Source organism: Lactuca virosa, chromosome 7 (genome assembly GCF_052849685.1).
Source record: "Lactuca virosa cultivar CGN04683 chromosome 7, Lactuca_virosa_CGN04683_v6, whole genome shotgun sequence".
Lineage (NCBI taxonomy): Eukaryota > Viridiplantae > Streptophyta > Magnoliopsida > Asterales > Asteraceae > Lactuca > Lactuca virosa.
The window spans coordinates 195,181,164-195,194,153 of NC_136432.1; positions in this window are offsets into that span (position 1 = coordinate 195,181,164).

Genomic DNA, 12,990 nt, shown 5'->3' on the forward strand with positions numbered 1-12,990 from the left:
TTGTAGGTGTTGGTGAACTATATGTTCATTGGCGTACTCCATCCCCCTCATGGTTGCCTTTAGGACATGTATGGCTGAGGAGTCCCCTTAGCAGTAGTGTCCATCCCGATGATATTCCTTAGGCTAGGTCCCTTGTGATAGGTGTTTAGGGACGTAAAGTGAGGATAACGGTAATGGGTAATCAGGGTTATTGTTGATTGATGAACTTAATAAGTTTATTATTATTGTGGGTTGAAAATCCTATATGCTCACCAGGCTCCAAAGCCTGACCCACTCAGCTTTTATATTACAGGTAGTGGACCCCGAGCATAGTCGGATGATGATGATGAGAGATTTTTGGATTATAGTCCAGTAGATTGTAAATAACTGTTGTAAGGCTTATAATGTCTTGTTTATGCTTTTGATCTGTATCGGAACATGACATCCCGAGGTTTTGATATAAAAGGAAAATATATACTTTCTTAAAGAAAGGTTTTGATAAACTTTTATCATGTTTTGTTTTGGGGACCAATTCCGCAACATCTTTTAAAAGGATTTCTCTGACTTTATTTTAAAAGCATAAATTAAATCGGTCTTTTCTGGCCGAGAAGTTAGGGGATGTCACAGTTGGTATCAGAGTATTAGTTTAAGCGAACTAGGAATTTGTAGGATTTCTAGACTTAAACTTAGAATGCTAAGTGATGATTGTGAGATGAGTGTCTACCATATTTTAGACACGAGCACTAGTTTATTTTAGGAAAGATGCCTAAAATGCTTTTATGTGCTAAATGCTATATGTTTTCCATATATGCCATTATTTGTTCGGATCTATGATCTGTTGCCGACCGGATCTGGAAACCTTATGTGTGTAGGATTCTAAGCGTACGATTACGATATTAGAACTAACATGTAAACGTTTCGGAGTGATAAGGAGAATTTAAATACCTATCGAGGATAAAGACCTAAATTTGCCTTATTCGGTATATAGATTATAATGGCAAGAACCAAAGTGGAGCGGGAAATGCAAACAGAAACCAAGAACCTCAACCCTAAGTGGTGGAACAGGTGCCTATAGTAGGAGCTGCACCAGAACCCATCACCATGGCTGGAGTACAAGCCATGATTCAGACGATGATGGCTGAACAAAGGGAGGAAATAAGGCAAATGTTGCTAAACAACAGGAGTGAACCTTCAATTCATGTTGAACAACATGAATTAAATGACGATAGATCTGAAGAAGGGAACAACAGTAGATCTGTTGGTCATAGTGAACCTCTTGTGGTTGGGAGAAATAACCACAGGGATAGAGTGGAGAGAAATGGATGCAAGTATAAAGACTTTATGACTTGCAAGCCATCAACCTTCACTGGAAAAGAAGATCCCGTTGGAGTAATGGGTTGGATCTCGGAAATGGAATTGGCTTTTATGACATGTGGTTGCCAAGGCAAGTTACAAACCACATTTGCAGTACGTCAGTTCAGGGGTAGTGCTACTCGTTGGTGGAACACTCTGGGGAAAACACTAAGCCATAATGAGCCACTGCAACTGACTTGGGCAGAGTTCTTGGTGCACTTCAAGCCCAAGTACTGCTCAGCCCAAAGCGTGCTTGAGCTAGAAAACCAATTTCTGACGTTGAAGAAGGGTAGTATGACCGTTGACGAATACACAAATAGCTTCACAGACAAAATGAAGTTTGCTTTGCGTATTGTCCCAGGTGAGCTGACAAAAATTGACAGATACACAAAGGGACTTCCATGGGAGTACGCGGTGCCAATACGTCAGGCACTTACTTTGGAGGCAGTTGTCTGGGCTGCCAAGTCTGTTGAAGATATGATTAAGGGGAGAGCCGCCAGCAAGGTTGAAGTTGGCGAAAAGAGAAAGTTTGAAGGAACTTCAGGTTCCAATAAGAAGAATAAATTCTCGAAGACTGGTTCGAGGAAATTCGGAGAAGGAACCGAAGCCAAGTGGTGTGACAAGTGTAAGAAGAAACATGCTGGCAAATACAGCGTGGAAATCACTTGTTACAAATGTGGAAAACCTGGGCATTATGCGAATGAATGCACCTTCAATAAGAACGTCTGTTTTGAGTGCAACGAAGAAGGGCATATTTTGAAGGATTGCCCGAAGAAGAAGGATGCAGCAAAGCCCAATCTTCCACCAAAGCCAAAGGCGAAAGCCTTTCAGATGACACTTGAAGCTGCAAAAGAAGAAGCCGATGTCGCTTCAGGTACCTTTCTCGTAAACGAATTGTCTGCCCAAATTTTGTTTGATTCTGGAGCCAATTACTCCTTTATTTCGCATGAATTTGGTAGAAAACTAGCTTTGCCTGTTGATAGAGTAGTTAATGCTTTAATAGTCGAGGTTGCTAGTGGCAAGTTTGTACCTGTTATCCATCGTATGAAAAACATCCTCATTGACTTGAATGGGAATAAGTTCCACGAGGAATTATTACCTATCGAGTTAAATGGTTTTGACATAGTTTTAGGAATGGATTGGCTTAGCGCCAATGATGTCAAAATACTGTGTAGGAAGAAGATAGTAAAAGTAAATCTGCCAGGGAAAGAGTCGTTTATGGTGTATGGAGACAAACGCAGAGTAAACTCTGGAATCATTTCCCTAATGAAATCCAGAAAGTGTTTGGCCAAGGGATGTACACCATATCTAGCGTTCGTGATCGATGCTAAGAAGGAAAAGAAGGAGGTGCAGAATATTCCGGTGGTGTGTGACTATCCGGAAGTCTTTCCCGAAGATCTTCCCGGATTGCCCCCTGATTGACAAGTAGAATTCCATATCGACTTGTTACCAGGAATGACACCAATAGGAAAAGCACCGTATCGATTAGCACCAACAGAGATGAAAGAACTTATGACACAACTTCAGGAGTTATTGGACAAAGGTTTTATTCGACCTAGTTCATCACCCTGGGGAGCCCCAGTGTTATTTGTAAAGAAAAAGGATGGGAGCATGAGAATGTGAATCGATTACAGAGAGCTGAATAAAGCGACAATAAAGAAGAAGTACCCGTTGCCGAGGATCGATGACCTGTTCGATCAGTTGCAAGGTTCGAGCTATTTTTCGAAGATCGATCTTAGGTCAGGATATCATTAACTAAAGGTAAGAGAGCAGGATATCGAAAATACTGCGTTCAGAACAAGATATGGACACTATGAGTTTTTGGTTATGTCGTTCGGACTAACCAACGCTCCAGCAGCTTTCATGGATTTGATGAACAGGGTTTGTAAACCATACCTTGATAAATCCGTGATAGTGTTCATAGATGATATATTGATTTATTCAGAAATCAAGTAGGAGCATGACAAGCATCTGCGTGAAGTGCTAGAAGTTCTGAAAAAGGAGAAGCTGTATGCAAAGTTCTCCAAATGTGAATTTTGGATTCAAGAAGTCCAATTTTTAGGTCATGTGGTTAACCAAGAAGGAATAATGGTTGACCCAGCAAAGATTGAAGCTGTGATAAAGAGGGAACAACCAAAAAGTCCTACGGAGATCCGAAGCTTTTTAGGATTAGCCGGATATTATCGAAGATTTATCCAAGGCTTTTCTTCAATCGCGACTCCATTAACAGCTTTGACCCACAAAGGAGCTACTTATACTTGGAATGAAAAGCATAAGGAAGCCTTTGAAAAGTTAAAGAAGAAATTGTATGAAGCACCGATTCTTTCGTTACCTGAAGGAGTTGATGACTTTGCAGTTTATAGTGATCCCTCTGGAGTTGGGTTAGGTTGTGTTCTGACCCAAAGGGATAAAGTGATAGCATATGCATCGAGGCAATTGAAAGAGCATGAAAATAACTACCCCACTCATGATCTGGAGTTGGCAGCGGTAATATTCGCCTTAAAGATATGGAGGCACTATCTTTATGGCACTAAATTCAAACTTTTCACTGATCATAAGAGTCTTCAATATCTCTTTAATCAGAAGGAATTGAACATGAGGCAACGACGCTGGATAAAATTACTCAAGGACTACGACTGTGAGATACTTTACCACCCTGGTAAAGCAAATGTTGTTGCTGATGCTCTCAGTCGGAAGGTAAATCTTGAAATGAAAAGGCCAAGAGCATTGAGAATTGAAGTTGTCTCGATAATTGTGGAAAGTATAAAGAAAGCTCAAGAGGAAGCTTTAGAGAAAAATGACCGAAAGGAAGAACGTTTGGGAAAAACGTTGGTATTTGATACAAACGGTCAAGGACTAAAGGTATTCAAAGATAGGATTTGGGTACCTAAGACGGGAGGAGTAAGAGGTCTTATGATGGAAGAAGCTCACAAAACCATGTACTCGATTCATCCCGGCAGTACAAAAATGTATAGGGATCTAAAACCCTATTACTGGTGGCCGACGATGAAGCTCGATGTTGCTAAGTATGTGTCCGAGTGTGTAACATGTGCTAGGGTTATGGCACAACATCAGAAACCGTATAGGAGTTTAGAACCTTTCCCTGTACCCATGGGTAAATGGGAAGACATCACCATGGATTTTGTGATTAAACTGCCCAGAACAAGGAACGGCCACGACATGATTTGGGTGGTCGTTGATCGCTTCACTAAGAGTGCACATTTCATAGCAGCCAACGAGAAATGGTCTATGGATAAACTTGCGAATTCTTACGTGAAGGAAATTGTGAGGCTTCACGGTGTTCCGTTAACGATTGTATCCGATCGTGACAGCCGTTTTACCTCAAGGTTTTGGAGGAGTCTACAAGAGGAATTGGGTACCAAGTTGTGTTTGAGTACAGCTTACCATCCGCAAACTGATGGTCAAAGCGAACGAACAATTCAAACGTTGGAGGATATGCTGAGAGCATGTACCCTGGAATTCCAAGGTAACTGGGATGAACATTTACCTTTAGTAGAATTTTCCTATAATAATAGTTTCCACTCGAGCATCAAGATGGCACCTTATCACGCTTTGTATGGAGAAAAGTGTCGAACGCCGTCATGTTGGCTGGAAGATGGGGAAAAGCAGTTTATGGGACCTGAAATAGTCCATCAGACTGCTGAAAAGTTGAAAGTGATTAGGGAAAGGATGTTAGCAGCTCAAGATCGACAAAAGAGCTATGCTGACAAGAAAAGACAACCGATATCATTCGAAGTTGGAGATTCGGTTTTACTTAAAGTCTCGCCGTGGAAGGGACTTATAAGATTTGGTAAAAGGGGAAAGTTGAGTCCAAGGTTTATTGGACCGTTTAAAGTTCTTCGGAGGATTGGGAATCAAGCTTACAAGCTAGAATTACCAGAAGAACTAGAGGGTATTCATAATACCTTTCATGTGTGTTATTTGAGAAAGTTCACAGGTGATGTGCCCGACATAATTCCCATTTCTGAATTAAGGTTGGATGAAAACAAGAGGTTAATTGAAGAACCTGAGGCAATCATTGACCGTAAGACTGAGAAGTTGCGACACAAGATGGTCGATTTAGTGCTTGTGCGATGGAAACATACGAATGGGTCAAATCTCACCTGGGAAACGGAGAGTGACATGATGAGTCGCTACCCGCAGTTGTTTGTTGATGTGTGATTCCGGGGACAAAATCATCCTAAGGGGGAGAGAATTGTAACGCCCGTGTTTCTAGGCTAGGCATTAATATTGACGTAATAATCAAGGTTAACCTTTGTAACTCATTTTGAAGAAATGAAAAGGAATTATGTGAATATTATGTGAATTATGTGTTTTATGCTTAATTATTAGGATTTAATTAATTAAGAATAAAAATGAGCGTCGAAAATAAATATTAGATAAAGCCGATATCTATTAAGAAAGTTGCAGTGGTCGTGACAAGGGTTCCGGATATATAAAGAGTATCAAAATCCGAGTTATAACGAAGAAGTTATGATCTGTCGAAGTTTCGCGACAAAACCGACACGGTGCCGAACGACGTAAAAAGTGAGTTTTTGATAAACTATTTTTTAGCCTTAGTGATCTAAACGAAAGTCGTAGTGTTCGTTAAACCGAGAGTATACATAAAAAGAACGCTCAAATCAGACTTCGTATGAGGAAGTTATGATTTTTCTAAGTTTCAGCTTAGCAGTAGACAACTAAAAACTTGAATTTTAGATCGAGTGATTTTTAGCCTACACAACCTAAACGAGAATCGATGGTCTCGTTAATAGTAGTACAACGGTAAAAAGACAGACGAAAACGGACATCGGATGAAGAAGTTATGAATTTTTAACGGATTTCTAGTCCCGGTCTGTTAAAACTAATAATATAAAAATTAAAGTCAAACTTAGCCGACGAAGTCTAAACTAAAGTTGTAGAGCGTAATTTTACCTACGCGTGCATATAAAGAACGTCAAAAACGGAGCCCGTATGCAGAAGTTATGGATTTTAGAAGATTGGGGCACAATTTTCGAGAATTTTCGCATGAATAATGCCGGCCACGTCACCGCTCTCGCGATCAGCCTCGTGTCCGACCAGTCGACGCGTGCCGCTTTTGGATTCGACCAAAGTCGCAGCCAACCGGCGTCCGATGCGCCTCGCCCCGTGTCACGTCCGAACCTCGCACAGGTGGCCCTTCGCATGCGCGCCATCTGTTCGAGCCACCTGCCCTCGCGAAGTCCGAGCCGCGTGTCCCTCGCTGCTAACTCACCCCTATCGGCCGACCTTCGGACATCGCCTATAAATACAAGGCTTGCGAGATTACCTGGGTAAAATTGGATTTTTTCCATTTTACACCCCTTTTTCAATATCTTTATCATTTCAACTTCCCCAAAAGCCTCGATATTATACCAAACACCCGAAACACGTCCTGAAGTGCCCGAGAAGCCTGAGAAATTTATCTTTTCGGTTTTGAAGCCCAACCCTCGCAGAGCCCAGTTTCTTAATAAAACTCCCGATTTTATTAGAAACGATCGTTTTAGGAAACGAAGTGCTGCCCGATTATCATTAAATCAAGTGAGTGTGTAGTCACTTTCACCTTACACATAGATATGAAGTATTTACCTTAAAAGATGTGTTATGTGTAATTATATTAATTGTTTATTTGAGGCGACTGTTGAATAGATGTTTTATACAAGTTTTAAACTGTATATGTATTTTATCTACAAATATGTTAGGTAAAACATGGGTAGACGAAATAGTCGATATGTGTTAAAATGGTGAAAGGCCTCGATGTGTTGTTGTTGTTGTTGTAGTCGTCTAGCGGAGTATAGATGACGACCACGGACCTTTTTAGATAGTCCAATGGAACACTAGCAGGTTCGCAACTTGTAGGTGTTGGTGAACTATATGTTCATTGGCGTACTCCATCCCCCTCATGGTTGCCTTTAGGACATGTATGGCTGAGGAGTCCCCTTAGCAGTAGTGTCCATCCCGATGATATTCCTTAGGCTAGGTCCCTTGTGATAGGTGTTTAGGGACGTAAAGTGAGGATAACGGGAATGGGTAATCAGGGTTATTGTTGATTGATGAACTTAATAAGTTTATTATTATTGTGGGTTGAAAACCCTATATGCTCACCAGGCTCCCAAGCCTGACCCACTCAGCTTTTATATTACAGGTAGTGGACCCCGAGCATAGTCGGATGATGATGATGAGAGATTTTTAGATTATAGGCCAGTAGATTGTAAATAACTGTTGTAATGCTTATAATGTCTTGTTTATGCTTTTGATCTGTATCGGAACATGACATCCCGAGGTTTTGATATAAAAGGAAAATATATACTTTCTTAAAGAAAGGTTTTGATAAACTTTTATCATGTTTTGTTTCGGGGACCAATTTCACAACATATTTTAAAAAGATTTCTCTGACTTTATTTTAAAAAGCATAAATTAAATCGGTCTTTTCTGGCCGAGAAATTAGGGGATGTCACAATTCACAACATAAAGCAATATATTTTACACTAATTCTAAAATTTAGAGAAGTCCAACCCAAAACTCAACCACCACAGGCGGCCACCAACCACCTGTACCTAACCATCATTCATTCCAAATCAGATCTATATATAAAGTCATGAAATAACAGGCTTAATACTACATTCATGTTTTAATAAACCTTTTAATTCAATCCTTTTGAATTTAATATAAAACAATTATAAAAATTAATGCATTCTTACATACTTATACAACAGAAAAAATAAATATACTCACAAGAACATTAATACAAAAATTCATACATAAATCATTCTTATTCTAACACAAAATTTATAAAGAAAATTCAAAACAAAATGCAGTAAATTCACAATTTAATATAGTCAATTATCGTTTAATACATAAAATTCATAGCTTAATATAATAAATTGACAATTTACTATACAAAAATGTCATATTCTTAACTTAAAACTTACATTTATACATTCAGATCTGGTAGCTAGTACTTCTTTCAAAGTTTAATTTATACAATATCCACACTTTAAACTTTATATACTTTATTTAAATTAGAGAAAATCATATATGTGTATAATAATTCTTTCTTCTTATATTTTAGAAACAAACACAAAATTCATAAAAAAATCACTGCCTAATTCAGTCAATTCAGAGCTTAATACAGTCAATTAATAGCTTAATTCATTATTTTCATATTTTAATACACAAAAATTATATATTCACAGCCATTTCTCAACTTAAAACTTACATTTATACGTTCATATCTGGAGGCATATTCATGTATTAAATTGTGAAATTATTATATTAAGTTGTGAATAAAAATTTATAACTTAATACATTAAATTCACAGTTTAATACAGTACATTCACAATTTATTTACAAGTATAATATCATATTTTAATGTATAAATAACTCATTCACAGTTTAATATCTCATATTTCAGAATCAAACATCAAAAGAAAACATATACATGAATTAAAAAAAAAAAAGATAACTTATCTCAAATCAGCGAAGAACATGAAGATGAATGAAAACTAACATTTCCTTACTCTACCACCACCAGCGTCATCAACACTACCAAATACGATACACTGCCATCAGCCATCTTGACCACCAACCATCGGTGCCAACACTGCCAACATTCTTCCCTCAAAAATTAGATATGGATAAAACAAAATCACATTTCATTGTTTAATTCAACATTTTAGACACTAATTCATAACTTAATTTGATATTTTAGACACTAATTCACAACTTAGTGCATCAAAAAAATACACATTCATAGTTTAATAACATAAATATTCACAAATTAAGACATAAAAAACACATATTCACAATTTAATACACTACAATCATAGCTCATTTACAGGTATAAAATTCAGATCTGGATAAAAAAAATCAAAATTAACAGTTTAATACAACATTTCAACCACTAATTCAAAGCTTAATTCAATATTTTAGATACTAATTCACAAACTAATGCATAAAAAAAATCAGAATTCATAGTATAATACACATTTCTAACATTAGTTCACAGCTTAATACAAAATTTTAAACACTTACTCATAACTTAAAAACTTACAGATCTCGTTGAAGCATTTCATCAAACACCTTGTGTGCACATTATTTCTAGATATGGGGTACTTTACAGATCTGAGATTTTCATGTTCCTTAGAGTTTCAAAATATTTCTTTTCATCAAACACCCTATATGGACATTATTGCCATAATTCTTTATCTAAACATCACAACCATTGAACACATGTAACAACCCAAATTTTCCTACTTTAATCTCAAGGTTAGTTATATTATATTCTCATGTTAAGTTACATTTTCTATTGTTTAAAGTTAACTTAAGGGGAGATAAAGCATAGAAAATGACTGCTTGATTATGTACACGGGTAATATGGTCATTTTTACACACTTTGAGGGGCCTACATCAAAGATTGACTCATATTTAAGCCACAGTAAACCCTAACCCGATACTAAACTCTCATTTGCAGCCAACAAAACTTCCTATAAGCCTCCATCCTCTTGAGAGAATGTTCTAGGGTTCTTGCCATTTAGTGGTGTGTTGAAGTGAAGAAGAAAGGTGACATCCTTGGTGTTCTTGCTGGACTTGTGGTGGGGATTCATATAGCTTCTTTTTGGCAGCCTTTTGGTGGTTCATTTCTGGATTTCCAGAAGGTAATACATTTATCCTAAGTTCATCTTTTGTTGTCCTTCAAGTCACATACAAGGAGAATCCAAGAATGATGCAAAATTCTTTGTTTTGGTGTGTTTGATTGTCCCACTCATGTCCCTATCATTGAGGTCACCTAGTAAGAGTATTTAAGGGTTAAGATCACCCCAAAGGAGGATTTTATCAGACCCATTTGGAGCAGAAGGTTGTGATCAATCGATGAACAAAATTCTATAACTATCAGTTCTCATGATGTGAGCATTGCCTTGTCACGCCGTGAGACTGGTTCATGAACGATTGGATTTGCATCCGTTTAATAAGTCATGATGTTAGCAACCTTTGTCACGTCATGGTGACATGTCCTTGACTAGTCAAACCCTAACAGACGTTTGGAGTCACAATGTGACCCCCCGGAGTGTCACGATGTGAATAAGGAATTGATCGGGCTTGAATCACGATGATGCTTGAGCTCACGACATGGCACATGCATGGTCACGACGTAAGACTTGTCTGGACATAATCAATTTGGTTTTTATGAGCTATTTGTGATCAAATCTTTGGGTATTCTTTTAGGGGCATTAGAATGCTTATGTGAAGGTGGTTCCTCTATTCTTAGCTTCCTAAAATTTGGACAAGAGGTGAGCCATATCTTGTGTGGTTTTAGCACTAGTTTGGAAGGATAGCATATACTTATGTTCTGTTCTTGTCTTTTGATGTTGTGTGAATTTTGAAACTGGTTGTCTAAGGTAGAATTAAACCTGGACATATAATACTATTGATGACACAATTGAACTAGGTAATTGATGGAAGGGGTTAGGCAAAATACGTTAAAATTGATCTTATAGCCTTTTAGGACATCTAGAGCCTGTTTTAATTTGAGGGATGAGTATTCTAGGTAAATTTATAGGGTTTCAGACTGGAAGGGGTTAGGCAAAATACCTTAGAATTGAAAATTTTGGGTTTTCTTGAATGTGGGCAGGGCCCGTATCTCATAGTAGCTGAGTGTGGGTGGAGCCCGTATCTCATAGTAGTTGAATGTGGGCGGGGCCTGTATCTCATAGTAGCTAGTGTGGGTGGGCCCGTATCTCATTGTAGTTGAGTGTGGGTAGGGCCCATATCTCATAGTAGCTGAGTGTGGGCGGGGCCCGTATCTCATAGTAGCTGAGTGTGGGTAGGGCTCGTATCTCATAGTAACTGATTGTGGGCGGGGCCCGTATCTCATTGAGTGTGGGCAGGGCCCGTATCTCCTAGTATCATGATTATTTGTAGGGTATGTGGTAGTTTGGGGAGACTCAGTAAGCTTCATGCTTACAGTTTTCAGTTTAGTTTCAGGTACTTACGGTAGCAAGGGGAAGAGCTCAGGATGATTGTAGTGCACACACCATTTGTTTAGCCTGGGATGTTTATACTCTGATATATTTTGACAGATGTTATGATATTTTGAGATACACGACTTATGGTTTTTATATGATGTTTGGATTACTATGGTTTTATTAATGATTTAAAATGAAATTTTTGGACTGTATTTTTGGGATGTTACAAGTTGGTATCAGAACCTTGGTTTGAGGGATTCGGGCACAATCTCGGGTGTGTCTGGACTCAACCTGAGGACTTGGTATGAAACTTTTCAAAAGAAAATCATTTTTATAAAAAGAATTTTGAAAAGCATTTTTAAAAGAGAAAAGAACTTTGAAAAGAGAAAAGGGTGTAGTGCATGCAATCAGCCGAGCTCCAGTAAGTACTCCCAAATTACCCATACAAGTTTATGTTATGATATGATTATGAGAACTGCATGCTAGAATAAGGCTAAGGATCTAGGAATGATTCCTTGTATGCCTGTTATATGTGTATGAGAACTGCATGCTACTTAGGGATAAGGATCTCGGAAGGATGCCTTATGTGCCTGCTATATGAACTTATTGAGCTGTATGCTAGTACTGATTAGTCAGTGATATGATGGCCTGATTAGAGTATGCTTGATTATGTTTACTCAATGCTCGAATGTTGCTTGCTTTGTGCTTTTAAGAGTTCTAGTTACCTCTAACTAACTAATAAACAAATATGTTAAGTTACATATTGTGAGGACTAAATAATTTCAGAAGGTTAGGTTTAGCTCTATTTCACAGCTCTTGTTTGAGTCCAACCGTTGTTGAGTAGAACCTCTCATTCGAAGAATTATCTAGTCTTAATGATATTTAATGGTATTCGCGAGCTAGTTAGGGGGAGATAGCAGGAACTTCTTATGCAGCTGATGGTGGAGAGTGGATTAGTGATTACCCTAGGGCAACCCTAGGATGAGAGTAACAAATAGCAGTAGTAGTAGAAGGGACTTGGTGGAGTCAAGGAAGTTCTTGAGGAAAGTACGGATAGATACGGAAGGTAGTATGGGCCCGTACCACTGAAAGCAGAGGATCCGTACTCGAATCAAGGAAGACTGAGACGAACCCAGAGAACTTGTGGTGTGTGAGATCCCTCGAGTTATGATGAGTATTTTAAGGATTGTTATGGTATATTTCCAAGTATGGTGACACTACGTGGTAGACCCGATGGCAGGTCTGGTGCCGGCAATAGATCAGGCTCGGACTCTGGAGTCAGGCAACCCGATGATCCTATGAGGGAGTTCATTCCATCTGAGAGTACTTACAGTATCACTTACAAGACTCCTGTGATCTTCGGCTTGGTCAAGGAGGGGATTTTGGAGATTCTTGATGAGAGGCGGAGTGCATTCCGCACTGAGATAGCGGCCATGATAGGGACGCGTACGTTGATGATTCGGGAGTTCAGAGCTTGTGAAGCTCCAGATTATCATGGGGCTAGGGACTCCATTGCTAGCAACAGATGGTTGGTAGGTGTCACCAACACTTTTCGTACCAGCCATTGCCCGAGAGGGACAAGGTCCGACTTGCTTCCTGCCTCCTGAAAGACATGGCATGTGATTGATGGGAAGAGGTCGGTAGTGAGTTGAGTGATGAAGCGGTTGATGCTATG